This window comes from Carassius carassius, chromosome 3, assembly GCF_963082965.1.
Source record: "Carassius carassius chromosome 3, fCarCar2.1, whole genome shotgun sequence".
NCBI lineage: Eukaryota > Metazoa > Chordata > Actinopteri > Cypriniformes > Cyprinidae > Carassius > Carassius carassius.
This window is the reverse complement of record NC_081757.1, coordinates 36,396,692-36,413,217: the sequence shown is the minus strand read 5'-3', so window position 1 is coordinate 36,413,217 and position 16,526 is coordinate 36,396,692. Positions and strand designations below refer to the sequence as shown.

The window sequence follows — 16,526 nt, the reverse complement described above, 5'->3', positions numbered from 1 at the left end:
CCACTGGAGTAATTCAAACTAATCTCACTGAGGGACGGAGCTGCTCTGGAAAGAAGCGAGGGCAAGAAAAACATGCTTGTAATTAGCAGAGAGCTTCCTTTCATTTGTGGCCATACCAAACACCTCCTCTCTTGCAGTCTGCAGCTAATGCTGCAAATATGATCAGATCTTTGGCAGGTGGTGCGCAGGGTTCAAGGGGAAATGGGGGTAGAGAGGGCTAAAGCAAGCGCCTTTGCTAACCATCAGCATGGCGGTGGATTTAGAGTGGTTAAAAATAAAATCTGATTCTGATTTACTGCTACGGGTGCCTGGAAACCATGTGACTGGCATCACATGAGGAGAAGTGGAAGGGGTTTGGGAGGGGGCGAGGAAAACACACACACAGCGCGTGCTTCCAGCATAATGAGCTTTGTGATCATTCTCCTTGGTTTCCACTGATGGTAAAGCAGATATAGTCTGATTTCAGAGGTAAACACCAGAAGATCTCTGAGCTCCAGAGCTCCACAGGGACAACAAAAATGGAGGAAATTTTCAGGACATCAAAGGGTAAAAAAGGAGCTTGACTTCACTTTGCTAGCCTGTATGCTAAGAGAAGATAGCATTCACAAATGTAGCAATATGATGCTACATACAACAAAACTTCAAGCAATATATCACTCGAAAATGAAAACTCTGTCTATCTCTGGTGGAACACAAAAGGAGATAAACTATGATTTGTAAGTCTTATGAAACAATCGGACACAGAAATTCAGAGAAAAACAACAAGAATCATTGATGCTTTGTACTTTTTGTGTACCACTTGGTTGTACCAAGTTCCATGAAGGAAGGCCTTGATTTGAAAGGTGAGAAAGTGATAACAGAATCTAGATTTTTGGGTGAACTATTCTTAAGCCTTTCTTAGTACACAACAGCACACTATCTGTTCTACTACTATGGGTCTGCTGGCTAGTAGCTACCATGAGGGAATGACTGTCATAGGCTGCCGCTGCTTAGTGATGAAGAAGCATGTTCACATGAGCTGTGTACTGGAGTGGGACTCTAGATTAGAGACAGCGAGCTCTCTGCAAGCAGTGACCCATTTTCACAACAGCCTCTACGCACACATATACACAGAGGAGGCAAAATCCACACTCAAAAACCTTAACAAAAGCTGAGGCAGGCAGGGCCCAGGCATGCAATAAGCCCTGCTCTTAATGCACACATTCCAGAGCTGAGCCGTCCACCTGCCTGTTGGTACTAGTAGGGGCACCAACAAACTCAAAGGCATCACATTCACAAATAAAAGCTACATGTTCAAACATATATACTCTAACGCAAGTGAGAAACACCAGCTCAAAGTGCCTAGTCACTATTCTCAAACTGTCGAAAACGAAGAATATCTAAAGAAACCACCCCACTGCTGCCAGAGTCAGACAGTTGCAGACTCAGTTATGCTTCCTCAGTGTTTCATTATCCAACTGTCGCACCAAAAACGTGGAACTAGCCACTAACAAACATTACTAGCTGCAACAGAAAGAAAGAAGGGATTTACCGATTCCATGGCCGTCTTCAGATGGGAAAGGATAAAATCCAGCAAAAAATGCTGAAGATGTGCCTGTGAAGTCCAAGGAATCCTGCAAAAGCAAAATGAAAGAAACATTAGTCTCCCGAATACTGATAGTTCACCTTTTAAATTGAACATTTGATTTATTTCCTCAGTGCAATGCGATTAATTTCACTGTATTGCTTTATTTCAGCACACAGAACATGAAAAACAGCAGAGGATTCATCTATTGTGGCTTTTGCTCAGAGGTCCATTTATTAGCAATGGGTTTATCACAATTTCAGGGACAGTTGGTGTGCTGGGATACGATAGGCACATTCCTATGTCGCTGTCACCCAATCCCACAAGCTCCTTTGAAACGGTTTCATCATGACAACAGCTGCAACGAGAGCAGTATTCAAGGCTTGATAGTAGGGCTGCAGCTATCGATAATTTTAGTAATCGAGTATTCTACAGATTATTCCATCAAATCGAAAACTATGCCCATTTAATGCATTTAACTGCCAAATAGCATTCAAAATGCAAATACAAATATATAAATAAAAAAATCATTTAAAATATATTTAAAACATAATAATAATAATAAAAAAGTACAAAAATATATTTCACATTACATTAAAAAAGGTAAAGAGTACTAATTAAATCAAAGCATAAATCAAAATAGTAGTAATAAAAATAATACCTAAACATTGCATTTATGTCATGCAGCTTAACTTTCAAGTTTCAGCCTAACTAAAGCTCAAGTATGACATAAGCCTCTACTGCCTTCTTGGAAGGCTTTGTGGCTTTTGTTAGATGCAAAAATCTGTGGACAGGAAGGTAACTTGGAACAAGAACAAGAGTCCATAAACAATTTCTAAACACATTTTTCTGCAACATGAAATTAGAGTTATCTGGAGAATAAACCTTCTTAAATGTGCCTTTTTCTAGTGCTAGAAATGAATCTGTTCCAATACGTTTACATAGATTTTTAAATGTTATGCACACTTTTACCTTTATAAAGCCTTTTTTTGATTTTTTTCTAAAAGTGTCCATCTTTTGAGTGAAATTCTTACATTTAATCAGTCAATTATAACAACACATTTGGGCTGTTACCAAATATTTCTTGTTGGCGAAATAATGCAAAAATAGGCTATAGGCCTATAGTGTCTAAAATGTCTCTTAATATTAACTTGTTTATTGACTGGTTGCATGAAATCAGTATCACATTTGTAATCATGCTGATTTTAGAGATGAAAACTGGCACTCTTTCTTTCTGTGGTATTTTTATGCACAAATGGGGCTTAGTCTTTCACAAAACATAGCTAACAGAGGGATATCATAACTAGTCAACACATATATTCATGGTCTTAAATATGTCCAGCATTTTTTTTATACAGTCTATGGTCCAGCGTTTATCGGGTTGTGCGTCAGTTATAGGGCTGCAACTAACGATTATTTTGATAATCGATTAATCTGTCGATTATTTTTACGATTAATCGGTTTATGTACTTATATTTTAGTTTTTTCCATTTTTTCCCCAAGTAAATTATTAATAAATGGTCTTTATCCTTCAGCATAGATTTTTAAGAGATTTTAACCATTTTGCACTGTCATATCCTAATCAAAAATGTACCTGGAGTTGTTTTATTGTGTTAGTAATCCTTTGTCGAACTCTTCTGCAATCAGAACACTGACCCATACTCTAGCAAATTTCACAAGGAGATTTAAAATAATGTTTTCACCATGGCAGTCCTTAGAGCTCCTAAAGTAGTTTAACATCCCGAACAAAGCTTATTAAGGAATCTTTCAGAACATATTTTCACGAAGAATAAGGATAAAACAGAATAAAATTGCAGTGCATTGTATTTTATTATTTACTGGGAAACAGCTTTATAGCTTATGCTGTGAAATTGTAAACAATCCTTCGAATAAGTGCCAGTGGCATGAAACCTGAATGGAACTCACAATTTAAAGTAAAATCCATCAGAAGGTTGTCCAGAAAAAAAAATTGGACAGTCACACACAAAAAACCTGCTGTGTGAAAAAGAGCAGTGAATACTTAGAAAAAAAGTGCATTTCAAATATCTTTAAACATTTACCTCTCTCATTCAGTCATAATTAGACTGCACGACTGAATTTTGAACTGGTAAACGACAAACTGATCACAGAACATGTTTGTAAAGCTTTAAATGTTAACTGTTAAAAAGCAATGTTATCAGCTTTTACGACTAAACATTTGCAAACAACATTGTACTGGAGAATCTGCACAAATGAAAGTCTTAGGGGCCGTTCACATATCGTGCCTAAAAACGCGTGGAAAACGCTAGGCGCACCGCTTTCTCCTTCTTTCCAAAGCGCTCGCGCAGAAGCGCCCCTGAGGCGTCTGCCTTTGCTAAGCAACCATGACGTGCTCTCTCCTTGAAGACGCGGAAATTTCAGCAAAGGATAAATGGATTTGCAGCTCAAAAATCGCTTGCAGTAGCTCTGCTACTAAATTTATTTCAAAATGGAAATCCATATACAACTATGATCAGCTGTTCCTTTCATCTTGACTGAGCTTTTAACGTTGTTACGGGAAAGGATGAAGCTGATTGGTTACTTCTTGTCACATGACCCGCGATGCGCTTGCAGCATTCTGAAAAGTTGAGATGTTTTTAACTCGATGCGGTGCGGTGTTGGAAATAACGAACTTGAGCGCGCAAAAGACGCGATATGTGAACGTCCCCTTAAACAGTTCAGAGTGCAGAGTTTACAGGTTACTCTTCTTTTTTGAAGGCTCAAAGTAAAGTACTCCCAGTCTCCCACATCCCGCTAAATGCAGCAGAGACGCTGTTCGGGAAGCACGTGACATAAAACGAGGCCAGCTATTGGCTATTCGCTACTTCTCCTGCTGTACTGGCTGAGTAAAACCTCCGGTGGCTCATTACTGCCACACTTTGGTCACCGCAGATTTGAAATATGCACGAAATGAGCCGCTTACGGCAAATAAAAGTTATTTAGCAACGAATCGATGACTAAATTAGTTGACAACTATTTTAATAATCGATTTTTATCGATTAAATCGATTCGTTGTTTCAGCTCTAGTCAATTATAATGGTCCATGGTGAAACATGGTGTTTCATGTGTAGTTACAGTAATGAAGCCTTGAGGCAAATCATTTCCCTCAATGATTTTTTGTAATCGAGTTACTCAAGGTATTTGAGGTATCGTTTCAGCCCTGCTTGATAGCAATGTCTACTGTACCCTTACTAGGGCTGGGCGATCTGACAAAAAATTAAATACAGAATTATTTTTCAGAATGTTGACAGTTTCAAGATAATGTAACAAAAACAATTTCAAGAACAAAAGAATGAAATATGAAAGTTATTGCACAAACTTGTAGCGAATCCTATGTTCAGAAATATTATCAAATAAGAAGAATGATAAATATTTATATTATGTAGACATTCAGTTTTACATTCAGTTCAGCTCAAAAACTCAAGGCAATTCAAATATAAAATAACTGAAAGTCTAACGCCAGTAGTAGTAACAGCACCTTTCAGACCTTCACCTTCATGCAAATATAAAATCAAACATACAACAGTAAATCTTTACAGGTTTATACATTTTACTGCACTGGTTTTCCATTGCGTTTCTAAATAAATATGCACTTAACGGATGTGTTTGACCACTGCACTCATGTCTTGCATCTTTTGCAGTTTCTCACGTGACACAGCAGTCTGAAAACCGTGTGCTCAAGTTAAAACAAACAAACAAAGTTCTGACTGCATTTCATAACATTGCTATTTTTTGTTTTTCAACAAAACTTTCACCAATATGTTGTGGGCCATCATAGAGTATGTACTGGCCCACATTTGAGTGGTTAATCAGGTATGCGGTCATGTTGTATGCTGTAGAATAAAACGTAAAACTATTCTGAGCTTGTGTTATCAACAGACCTCATTCCAGGCATTTAACCAAAAACCCATTAAAAAAAATTATATTCACTTCGAGACAATAAAACCCTAGGTGCTAAAATGCTAACGCTTTCCTTTGCTTTGGCCTACAAATATACATATTCAGCACTCTAAACCCTAAATCTACCATTCTGCCAAAAACAAAAACAACAGGTAAAAGGAAAGATTTATAACATCAAACATAATATCTATGGGTCATAAAATAAATGAGAAAACTCCCGAGACCTCCTCGAAAGGTTATTTCGCATATTTCATCAACTGGCAGGCAAAAAAAAGCAAATTAGATCACCAGGGGTTAAAGCACAAAAAAAAAAAAAAAATCCTAAGCTTGAACTTTTTTCCGGGGGCGGGGCAACACATGCAAAGCATGCAATTACTGTGACAACTTTAACATTTGAAAGGATACTATGGCAAAGTTATTGCTTTCTTTATTCAAACTGATTTTCTTTTTCATAAATATATGATTGACCTGCAGAATGAAAGCTGTATCATACACTTGGAAAATTATGAGCTATATCATCGCTTATTGACACTAGTTGTGTGACAATACACTTAGCTAATGAGATGAGAAAGTACAGATACTTGATTCACTAGAATGTGACAATATTTTAATACTGTTGTTAAGAAGTTTTCAATAAAATGTTTGTCTTTATTACAAAAAGTAAAACAGTGCAGTTGTATTTAGAAATATTTTAACTAATCTACGGCTGTAATTCTACTGATTCTTTGGACAACTGAGTAATGGTGCTGGAGAACTTTAAGCCCTGGATCACTTTGAAAAACATGTAGCACACCACTTCAACAATCTAAACAATTAGAAATATCATTCTTGTCTGTAGCATAAATATGGCAAAACACGTTATGCATCTTATGCAAAAGATACTACCCTGAGGTCACTGTAAGAATAGAAGAGTCCACATTATGGGCAGTCCTCACCCAGACTGGGTGTCTGGGAGGATCAGAACCCTGAGGATTCTCCCAGCAGGAATGTGCCAGATTGGATTAATCCTGAGTGGAGAGAACTTCCTCTTAATGGGGCTTCAAAATGAAACCGTAATCTTACCAAGAAAATCCTCAGAATACAGAGGCAAAAGAGTAGCTCAGCTCCCTGCTCATACACCCACTGGAAGTTTCCGGCTTGAAAGACCACCAGGTTATGAGATGATATGCCGAACAAGTCATTTAGAAGTTCTTATAAAAACTTGAAATGACAAAGAAAAAAAGTCACTCAACTTAAATGTTTGTAAAAACCAGTTTGAGATCAGGTAGAAAAGTAGTTCTTTATATTTTAAGCTTCCCAGACCAGTTTAGCGTGAATGTATATGGGTGTGCAATATATCGTCTGCGATTATTAGTGGTGATTGCCGGAGGCAAAGCATCACTAATATTATCTAACATGCTTATTCTTCTACTAGATCCATACAAATTTCGGTGCGTAACTTGTTCCGCAGTTTTTGTCACACACCAACAAAACAGGCGTCAAATCGTGCGGCCTAATCGGGAATGGTTTGCTATGACTTTTATAAGCGATCAAACGTTTATCCTGTCTCTCTTTTTTTGCAAACCATTTATTGGAGCTGAATATCATATACAAAAATCAACAAGTTACATAAAATCAGGACTTTTTAAGAGCTGTTTATATCTGCAAAATAGAACTGCAGGATTCTGGACAAATTGAGGGTACTCCCCTATAATTAAGACTCAACTTGGGGTAACCAGTAATGCAGATTAGGGAGTAAAAGAAAAACAGATACCGATATATCCACCAAGATTCTTTATGTGTAGGCTATATTATAGTACAGTATAGTCAACAGTTTGGACAGTTCCCATTCCTGTGTCCAAACTTTTGAATGGTACTGTATACAGAATACAGTTTATAGCTTACATCAAGAGAAATTAAACTTAACTTATAATACCTAAAAAAAATAAAAAATTAAAAACCTAACAAATAGAACAAAGCATATATAACTTGAATTAACAAATTAGGCCTAAACAAGGTAACTGTAGGACAAGCAAGCTACTGAAAACAGGCGCTGTTCGAAAAAAGAAAAGGCTATTTTAAGAATAAATGTGAATAAATAGTTGTTTTATGCATTCAAATAATTAGACATGCTACAAAACAGAATTTGTTAACAATAAAACATCACGCTCCGTGAAACTAGCTTGAAATACTCAAATTTCACAACGATCTACACCAATCACACCAACCAGTTAATATAGAAATATAGGTGACCCCTTTTAAAAATAAAAAGCAATAAACCAATATATACACACACACATATACATATTCATACATATACACACACACACACACACACACACACACACACACGTATGTGGGTGGAACGGTACAAATATGTGTCACGGTTTGGTACTTGCCTCAGTTCGGGGATCACAGTTCGATACGATTTCGGTAGAACAGGGGAAAAAGTAAAAACAAATCTACTATGCTTGGTTTCTTTACATTTATTTTAAACAGACAGGAGGACAAAAAAAAAATTACAATACAAAATATTACATTGTTAAATAGATATAATCTGCAGTTGGCCTACATACATACATACATAGAATAAATTATTGAAATATATTTGATTTAGTTTACAGATAAATGGGGGGAGGACAGTGAGACATGTAAGTAGCCTATATATGCTGAGCTTATACAGTGATGCATTATTAAAATAACACAATAAACGTCTAAAGTTGATTCTGCTGGTATAAGAAAACAGTTGAAGTGATCACACTTATTCAAATAAAATACAGTGAACCAAACATCAGCGTGCCCGTCCCCAGTAAGTACAAAACCTATAATTTACATAATAAATAATAGTTTTGCATTCAGATATGTTGCATTGGAATATGGAAATATGGAAATATTATGGAATATTTGGATTTGTACCAAATGAGGAGGTAGGATACACGAGCACAAAGCTCCATTCACAAACAGTTGAGTGCACAAGCCTTTTTCTTTTGACAGTCTTATGAAAGACACATTCAGAGTCAGCACATGGTTACTGTCTAGTCGACTTTGTTTTCAAGTGCACAACTCATGGCATTCGCTGTTCTTCTGCTGGGGGTTGTTGTTGTTGATTTGTTGTTGATTTATTAGACAGTAAAAAAAAAAAAAACATGAAGTCATCACAGTGACATTATACATTAATCGGAACTATCGGGGATAACACAAGAAAGTTAAAAACTTATTTCCATTGTGGTCCTCGTTGTAGTCTGATAAAGATGGTCAGGCAAGCTACAGATGACTAAGGTACCTTGTACATTCAATCACATCCAAAAAATAAAAATAAAATAAACAAATACATATACTTCAATAATAAATATTCCTTAAGATCACATAAAAAATTAAATCTAATTAGCATTTAGCAACCATTCACCACATGCTCTATTAACTTAATCTTAACTGGGAGTTTGTTCCATTCCATTGCTGCAGTGTACAAGAAGGTGTTTTGCCCAGAACAGCTCTTAAATCCACAAGGAACTATGTCTGTGGCACTACCTCTAGTTGAATAGCTATGAGAGTTCCTAATAAGCTTAAAATAATCTTTAAAAATACTTTGGCTCATTCCTATACAAAATCTTTCGTGTCAATCTCAGTTTCAACTGTCTCACCCTGTTTTCAACTGTCAACCATTTTAATTTCTTACGTTCGGGAGAGCCGACATGGTTCCTATTGTTGAGGTTTAAAATCAACCTGACTAATTTATTCTGTGCCGTTTAGAGTTGAACTTTTATCCTCTTTGGGGTGCTGCTGTACCATGTAATACAGGCATAATCGAAATGTGGCTGAATTAAAGCATTTGCTAACATTTTTAAAGTTTCTTTATTTAGAAACTGAGCCTTACGTGCCAGGAATTTAATTCTTTGGTTCACTTTTATAATAACCCTTTGACCCATACTTTCTCCACTCACAGAACTATCGAAATCACAGTCTAAATATTTTACAAAATTTTTAGCTTCAATCTGGGTGCCACCCACAGAAATTTTGAGCTCAGGAGCCCTACTCAACCTTATTTTTTAACTAAATAGAATAGATTCAGTTTTCCCCAGATTAGGGCTGGGATAAACGATTATTTTTTAAACGATTAATCTAGCGATAATTTTTTCGATGCATCGATTAATCTAACGATTAATTTTTCCAAATAAAAGACTAAGAATGCATTACTTTGTACTTGTATAGAGATAGCATTCAATAAAACCTTGAAGCCTTGAAAACACATAGCTTACTGAAACAAGCTTACTGAACACATAGGGCCTAGCTTACTGAAAAAAAGTTCTTCTTTCAGATGAAAATAACAACAACTTGATGTCTAGCATTCAATAAAAAAGTTCACCCAAAATACTTGTTTAGAGCAATTGAAAGAATACAGTAGCCAATGTAAACTTTAGGGCTTTAAGCTAATACAGAGTGCTTTTCCAAAAAATAAAAATTAACAGTGGGAGCCAGCAGCCTGTCATGTAGAAAAAAAAAATCTCTGAATGCTCCATGTGAAACTTTGGCGTTCCGCCCTTTTTCTATCGTGTCTAATGATTTTGGTTAACATGCACGAGGGAGAGAGAGAGAGAGAGAGAGAGAGAGAGAGAGAGCGAGAGAGAGCGCAAGACAGCGCTCGTGTAGTTTGAAGACTGTGAAACTTGGGTGTTTCGCCCTTTTTCTATCGTGTTTAATGATTATGATTAATATGCACGAGGGAGAGAGAGAGCAAGAAGCACTCATGTTGTTTGAAGACTGTGAGTGCACTCGCGCACCCTGTCGTACGCGCCCTGTCAGGTGCAGCAGTCATTCTATTCTACATCACTCACCGATCAAATAAGGCTTTGACAGCCGCCAAAAAAAAAGATCAATGCAGAAAAACCCCTGGATTGGTTATATAACGTTGGACAGAATGTTGATCCGGCCATCGCGTATAATCAGCGCACATAAGGTAAACGTTTTGCAAACGTTTTTTAGAGAAATAAAAACAGGTCGACGAATCGATGCGCATATTTTGCGTCGATGTATTTTTTGCGTCGACGTCATCGATGACCTCGACGCGTTGTCCCAGCCCTACCCCAGATGCAAAGACAATTTGTTCTCGATCAGCCATTCACTTATGTTCTTTAACTCCTCACTTAAATGGTTCTCAATAACTTCTTTGTCCTTATGGGAGAACACCAAGGCTGAATTATCCGCATAGAGAAAAAGATTACAGTTGCAAACAGATTTCATATCATTTATATACACAAGAGAAACAACAATGGGCCCAGGACACTACCCTGAGGCACCCCACACATTATTTCTCTAGCTTCAGACAGAGTGCTGTTAATATCAACTCTTTGATACCTCTCAGTCAAGTATGATCGAATCCATTCACATGCCATAATGTTAAAACCTAGAGCTTTTAGTTTAATCAGCAAGATCTGATGGTCAACGGTATCAAAAGCTTTCTGGAGGTCTAACAATACCATGCCACAAAGTTTACCCAAGTCGATCTCACTTCTTAAATAATCTGTCAAATATAATAAACACGTATCCGTAGAATAAGATGTTCTAAAACCAGATTGCAATTCATAAAACAAATTAGAATTACTAATGTAATTATTTATTTGCTCTTGTACTATTCTCTCCAAAAACTTTTGATACAACACCCCAAAATCGAAACTGGTCTATAATTACCCTCTTCTAATTTGCTCCCTTTTTTATAGAGCGGAACAACCCTAGCAAGCTTCAAATCTTTCGGAACTCTACCTGACATAAATCGAAAGATTAAAAATATGAGTGCGATATGGAGAAATATATTCTGCAATATTCTGCTAATTTGGAAAAAAGACTGCAAACATTGGGGTGCATAATGCGTAGACCTTTAGTGAAACTGAAGTCCAGGAACGGAGACTCTGCCTGCAGCCTTTCCAGCACGGAGGCGTCAATATGAGATTGTGCAGACCTCTCTGTGTGTCCCCTGCCGCCAGCCTCCGACCGCTGACCATTCCGTTGGCACAGCCCGTCCAATGGTAAAGAAACTTCCCCCCGCCGGGGTTCTACTGAGCCATCCATAATTGCTCCCACTGAAAGGTGATCTCCGATCTCCACGTGCTTGCCGGCTTGTTGTTCCAACTTCTCATCTGACTCATCATGTGTTACCGCACACCTGCCGTCCAACGCACCCTACATGTCCGCCGTTGTAAAATCTCCGATTCCCAGAAGAGATTGATTTTCAGGCCTAGGGCACTGATGAATGTCTCCCGATAACAAAAGTCAGAGAGATATTATCAACTTATCTCTCCTGCGTTCTCTTTGGACAATGCCATGAGCGTATTTGTTTGTTGAGGAGTACCTCCAAGAATTCGCGAGGCTCACGTTTCGTCCAGAACAAAAAAGCTTGCAGCTGCCAAGCGATTTTTGGTCATATTCCCATTTACAAACTTGAGCATTAAAAAATGGTTGGTTTAAAAAGTTGCAAACAAAGGAGTATATCAAAAGGGCTACAAGAGCACCTGTAGAGCTTGCCGCCATCTTTGGTTTTTTGATGTCATTTTATTTGTTTTATTTGATCCATTTTATTTTATTTATGGTTGGTTATCAAACCGCGTTGTATTGCTGTGGGCAACTCCTTCTGGATTGGGGGTAAATTGTCTGTATTCGTTGTAAAGGTTGATGTGTGTCGGTTTTCATTTGTACTTCTGCATTGTTGTCCGTGTCGACGAGCAGTACAGATGCAAACCGCTAGTCTGCAGTGTCCACGGGCATGTTGTGTGTGTAACCCACAGGCCATGGCAAAAGCTGAAGAAGCAGCAGCTTGTCGGATAAGCACCAGCTGTGACAGCGACAAATAAATATCAACAGATCAATTATTTTAAAAATAAACTAAAAGAGAAGACAACGGAACTTATCGTTCATTTATAAATAAATAATAATAATAATAAAATGTATATAATTTTTATACATTTATCTTCAGGTGTTTGTGTTCTTTAAAGAGCAAAACACTAAATGGAAGTTCTTTCAAAACAGTAGAGATGTAACGTAATGAAAATTCCTTATCACGATTATAGTAATCAAAATGATTAGGGTTATCAGTATTATCATGGAAATGTTAAAATGTGCTGAAAAGGTTCAAAAACTACTGGCACATAAATTGTTTTGCCAAGTATTTTATTTAAAATCAACAAACAACAAATAAAATGACATTGTTTGCCTAAACACTAAAACAATAACATGATGTCTGGTTTTTAAATGACAACGTGACTGACAAGTTCTCTGTTCTCATGACTGACAAGGTAATTGAATACTGTTTTAATGATAATTAAAATATGAAGCGATAATAAAGAACTTTGGGGAATTTAATCATGATTTATCATCAAACCGGTAATCGTTACCAAAGAGTCCTTCTTATTTTAAGTTCTCTCTCTATAAAAAAAAAAAATTAAATAAATAAAATCATAATTTGGGTTTCTATGACTACTTTCCATCTTTTTCTGACCTCTACAATCACACTAAAATGTACTTGCTGCTGGGCTTTTAAGAGTGTGTAAACATTGTGTACTGAGAAACAGCAATTTTCTCCATTTATTCACAAGCTGCCGGTTTAAAGTTGGGTCAAATATAGTCTGTGCTGCTCCTTCCTTCACTAACAGTTTCTTTGCAAAGCCTGAATTACTCTGTAATAACAGGTTCATAAAACACTCAAATGTGGCAAAAAAAAAAAAAAGTTACACTGATAAAAATAAACATTAGGTCTTTCCTGCTTAGCTCAACTCTGGGTAATTGTCATTTTAAAACCCGCTTTTAACCCTGGGTAAAGGTACTTTTCATACTAAAGTGGGGATATGGGAATGGCAGGTGCCACAAACCACCAGAAACCATCACAAGATTGGGTGAACAATCTGAGTTTCTGTAGGTTTTGCTGCTTACTTTAAGCTAAGGAGGAAATATGGGGTTACAGTAGGTTTCATAGTATATCAATTCCGTATTTCAAATGATCAAGATAAATTTGATTTAAAAATAAAACATGGAAGAAATGTTGTGTGATTATTCCTTAAACAATTATGTTCGTTTCATTTTAATAGTAGTAGTAGTGGGCTATGTACATTCTGCTGAACAATAGTAATAGATTTCTGTCAAATACTTTTATTTTGACGGGTTTACCGTTACAGTTCTGTGTATGTGATACTACAGTCTATGATGTGATATGAGCTAGTTTTACTCAGATCAAACGGTCAGATGCTCATGAAGTGACTCTCAGAGCAGTTCTGGAGGTGTTGTTCATGTGTTCACATCCTCATTTAGTGAGAGGAAAGACGCTGAAATCACAGTGAGCGTCACGCGCGCTTCCGTGTGTTTAATGAATGAAAAAGCGCTTCTGCGCCATTCATTAACACAGACACGCAGAAGTTAATGTTAGTTCTGTATAGGATAATTTTACCTTAAAAATATATAGACTGAATCTGATTTTAAAATCACCTGCTGTAGCACACTGAAAAAGTGTTTCATTCATCCAATTAAAAAATTTTAGGGTAATGATTCACATCTATATTTTTTAACTTGAGACAATAGTTATTTATTTTTCATTGGCTCAAGTAAAAAAAAATAGATGTGAATCACCTTTTTCTTTTTTTTAATTGGATGAATGAAACGCTTTGCATCTTTGTTTTATTCGCACCAACATTATTAGATTTAAACTTTTTGGAATAATTTTTATATACCATACTTTTATTTAGTCTCACTGGTAAAGACCTTGTTTTAAATTTAAAACCAAATTTAAAAACTAAAACAAATACTGAATGCTGATTAAGAAACATCTTATTGAATATGTGTTGATTGTGTTGTTTGGATTGTAGAACTATGCAGTTGTTGCCTTTAATTTCACATGGTTACAGTTAATCTTTTCATTTAAGGCCAATTCACTGTAGTTTCAACCCAATTCAAAAACAAAAGCTAAATGCTGATGTCTGTACCATCTATGTTTGTATTGAATGTAGACTACTTATTGTGCAGTTACTGCCGTTAATTTAAAGTGACGTGACATTCAGCCAAGTATGGTGACCCATACTCAGAATTCGTGCTCTGCATTTAACCCATCCGAAGTACACACACACAGAGCAGTGAACACTCGCGCACACACACACACACACACACACACACACTGTGAACACACACCCGGAGCAGTGGGCAGCCATTTATGCTGCAGCGCCCGGGGAGCAGTTGGGGGTTCGATGCCTTGCTCAAGGGCACCTAAGTCGTGGTATTGAAGGTGGAGAGAGAACTGTACATGCACTCCCCCCACCTACAATTCCTGCCGGCCCGAGACTCGAACTCACAACCCTTCGATTGCAAGTCCGACTCTCTAACCATTAGGCCACTACTTCCCACGACTTTCAGATGGTTACTATTAAATGTTGCTTAAAGATAAAAAAAAAAATCGGAAATCGGTATCCGAATAGGCCAGTTTGCTTGTAAAAAAAATCAGTCCAACAATAAATCAGTACAATGATAACATGATAACATAAATCAGATACAATGACAAACTAGCTTACAAAAAAAACAAAAACAAAAAAACGAATAAGATGAGGCATGGCACACACCACATGCTGTATTATACTGACCATACTGACCTGCAAGTAAAGGTGGTTGTCAATCACAAAAACCTGGTGTGAATTGCCTGTGTGCTCACAAAAGCCACATGCCCGACTACAGAACCATTTTTTTCATAGCTTGGCTGGTCCTGCGACTTATAGTCAGGTGCGACTTATTTATCAAAATTAATTTGACATGAACCGAGAGAAATGAACCAAGAGAAAACATTACCGGCTCCAGCTACGAGAGGCGTTTCTCTTGGTTCTAAATAAATGCGACTTATAGTCCAGTGCGACTTATATATGTTTTTTTCCTCCTCATGACGTATTTTTGGACTGATGTGACTTATGCTCAGGTGCGACTTATAGTCTGAAAAATACAGTAATTATTTCCCCCAGTTGCAGTTGCACTTTCTGTACTTGTTTTGCACTTCTTCAGTTACATTTACATGTGTTCATTTAATAAGCAATAAGTTATCACTTAGTCTAGATTTTTTTCAACTGCTTACATGTGCACTAAATATTTTGTATTTACTTTGTAACAATAGCTGTTCTATCTAAATTGTTTTTGTTGTTGTTTTTTAATAGAGGGAAAAGAAAATCATGTTTTTTATTAATTGAAAGCAAATGGAAACATATCAAGATGTATATTGAATATCTGCATTTTTTTTTTTTACTATATCAAGATATTATTTTGTACAATATCGAGATAATATATATATATATTAGGGCTGCACGATATTGGGAAAAAATTACATTGCGATATATATTGCGATATGAAATCTAATCAAATTTTTTCTAACAAACAAAAATGGGGTGAGCAGATTTACATTCTCATTTTAAATGATTTAAACATCGACACCATCGTGTCAATTGATTAATATGCGCGATGGAGAGAGAGCAAGACAGCGCTCGTGTTGTTTGAAGTGTGCGGCCGGGGCTCGCTCTCTCTCTCGCGCGCGCTCGCTCTCTCGCGCACGCTCTCTCTCTCTCGCGCGCGCTCTCTCTCTCTCTCTCTCTCTCTCTCTCTCTCTCTCTCTCTCTCTCTCTCTCTCTCTCTCTCTCTCGCGCTCTCTCTCTCTCTCTCGCTCTCGCGCTCTCTCTCTCTCTCTCGCTCTCGCGCTCTCTCTCTCTCTCTCGCGCGCGCTCTCTCTCTCTCGCGCGCGCTCTCTCTCTCTCTCTCTCGCGCGCGCTCTCTCTCTCTCTCGCGCGCGCGCTCTCTCTCTCTCTCGCGCTCTCTCTCTCTCTCGCTCTCTCTCTCTCTCTCGCTCTCTCTCTCTCTCTCTCTCTCGCTCTCTCTCTCTCTCTCGCTCTCTCTCTCTCTCTCGCTCTCTCTCGCGCTCTCTCTCTCGCTCTCTCTCGCGCTCTCTCTCTCTCGCGCTCTCTCTCGCGCTCTCTCTCTCTCGCGCTCTCTCTCGCGCTCTCTCTCGCGCTCTCTCTCGCGCTCTCTCTCGCGCTCTCTCTCGCGCTCTCTCTCTCTCTCTCTC

At 37.6% G+C, this 16,526-nt stretch overlaps 1 protein-coding gene across 1 annotated transcript in view; it reads right to left on the bottom strand.

Annotated features, from left to right (window-relative positions):
* The window catches only part of ankrd11 (ankyrin repeat domain 11), a 151,232-nt gene that overhangs the window by 97,806 nt on the left and 36,900 nt on the right, over positions 1 to 16,526 (bottom strand). The window contains exon 2 of the mRNA XM_059537014.1: positions 1,532 to 1,613. The gene's annotated coding sequence lies outside the window, so the exon portion shown is untranslated. The remainder of the gene's footprint in view (positions 1 to 1,531; positions 1,614 to 16,526) is intronic.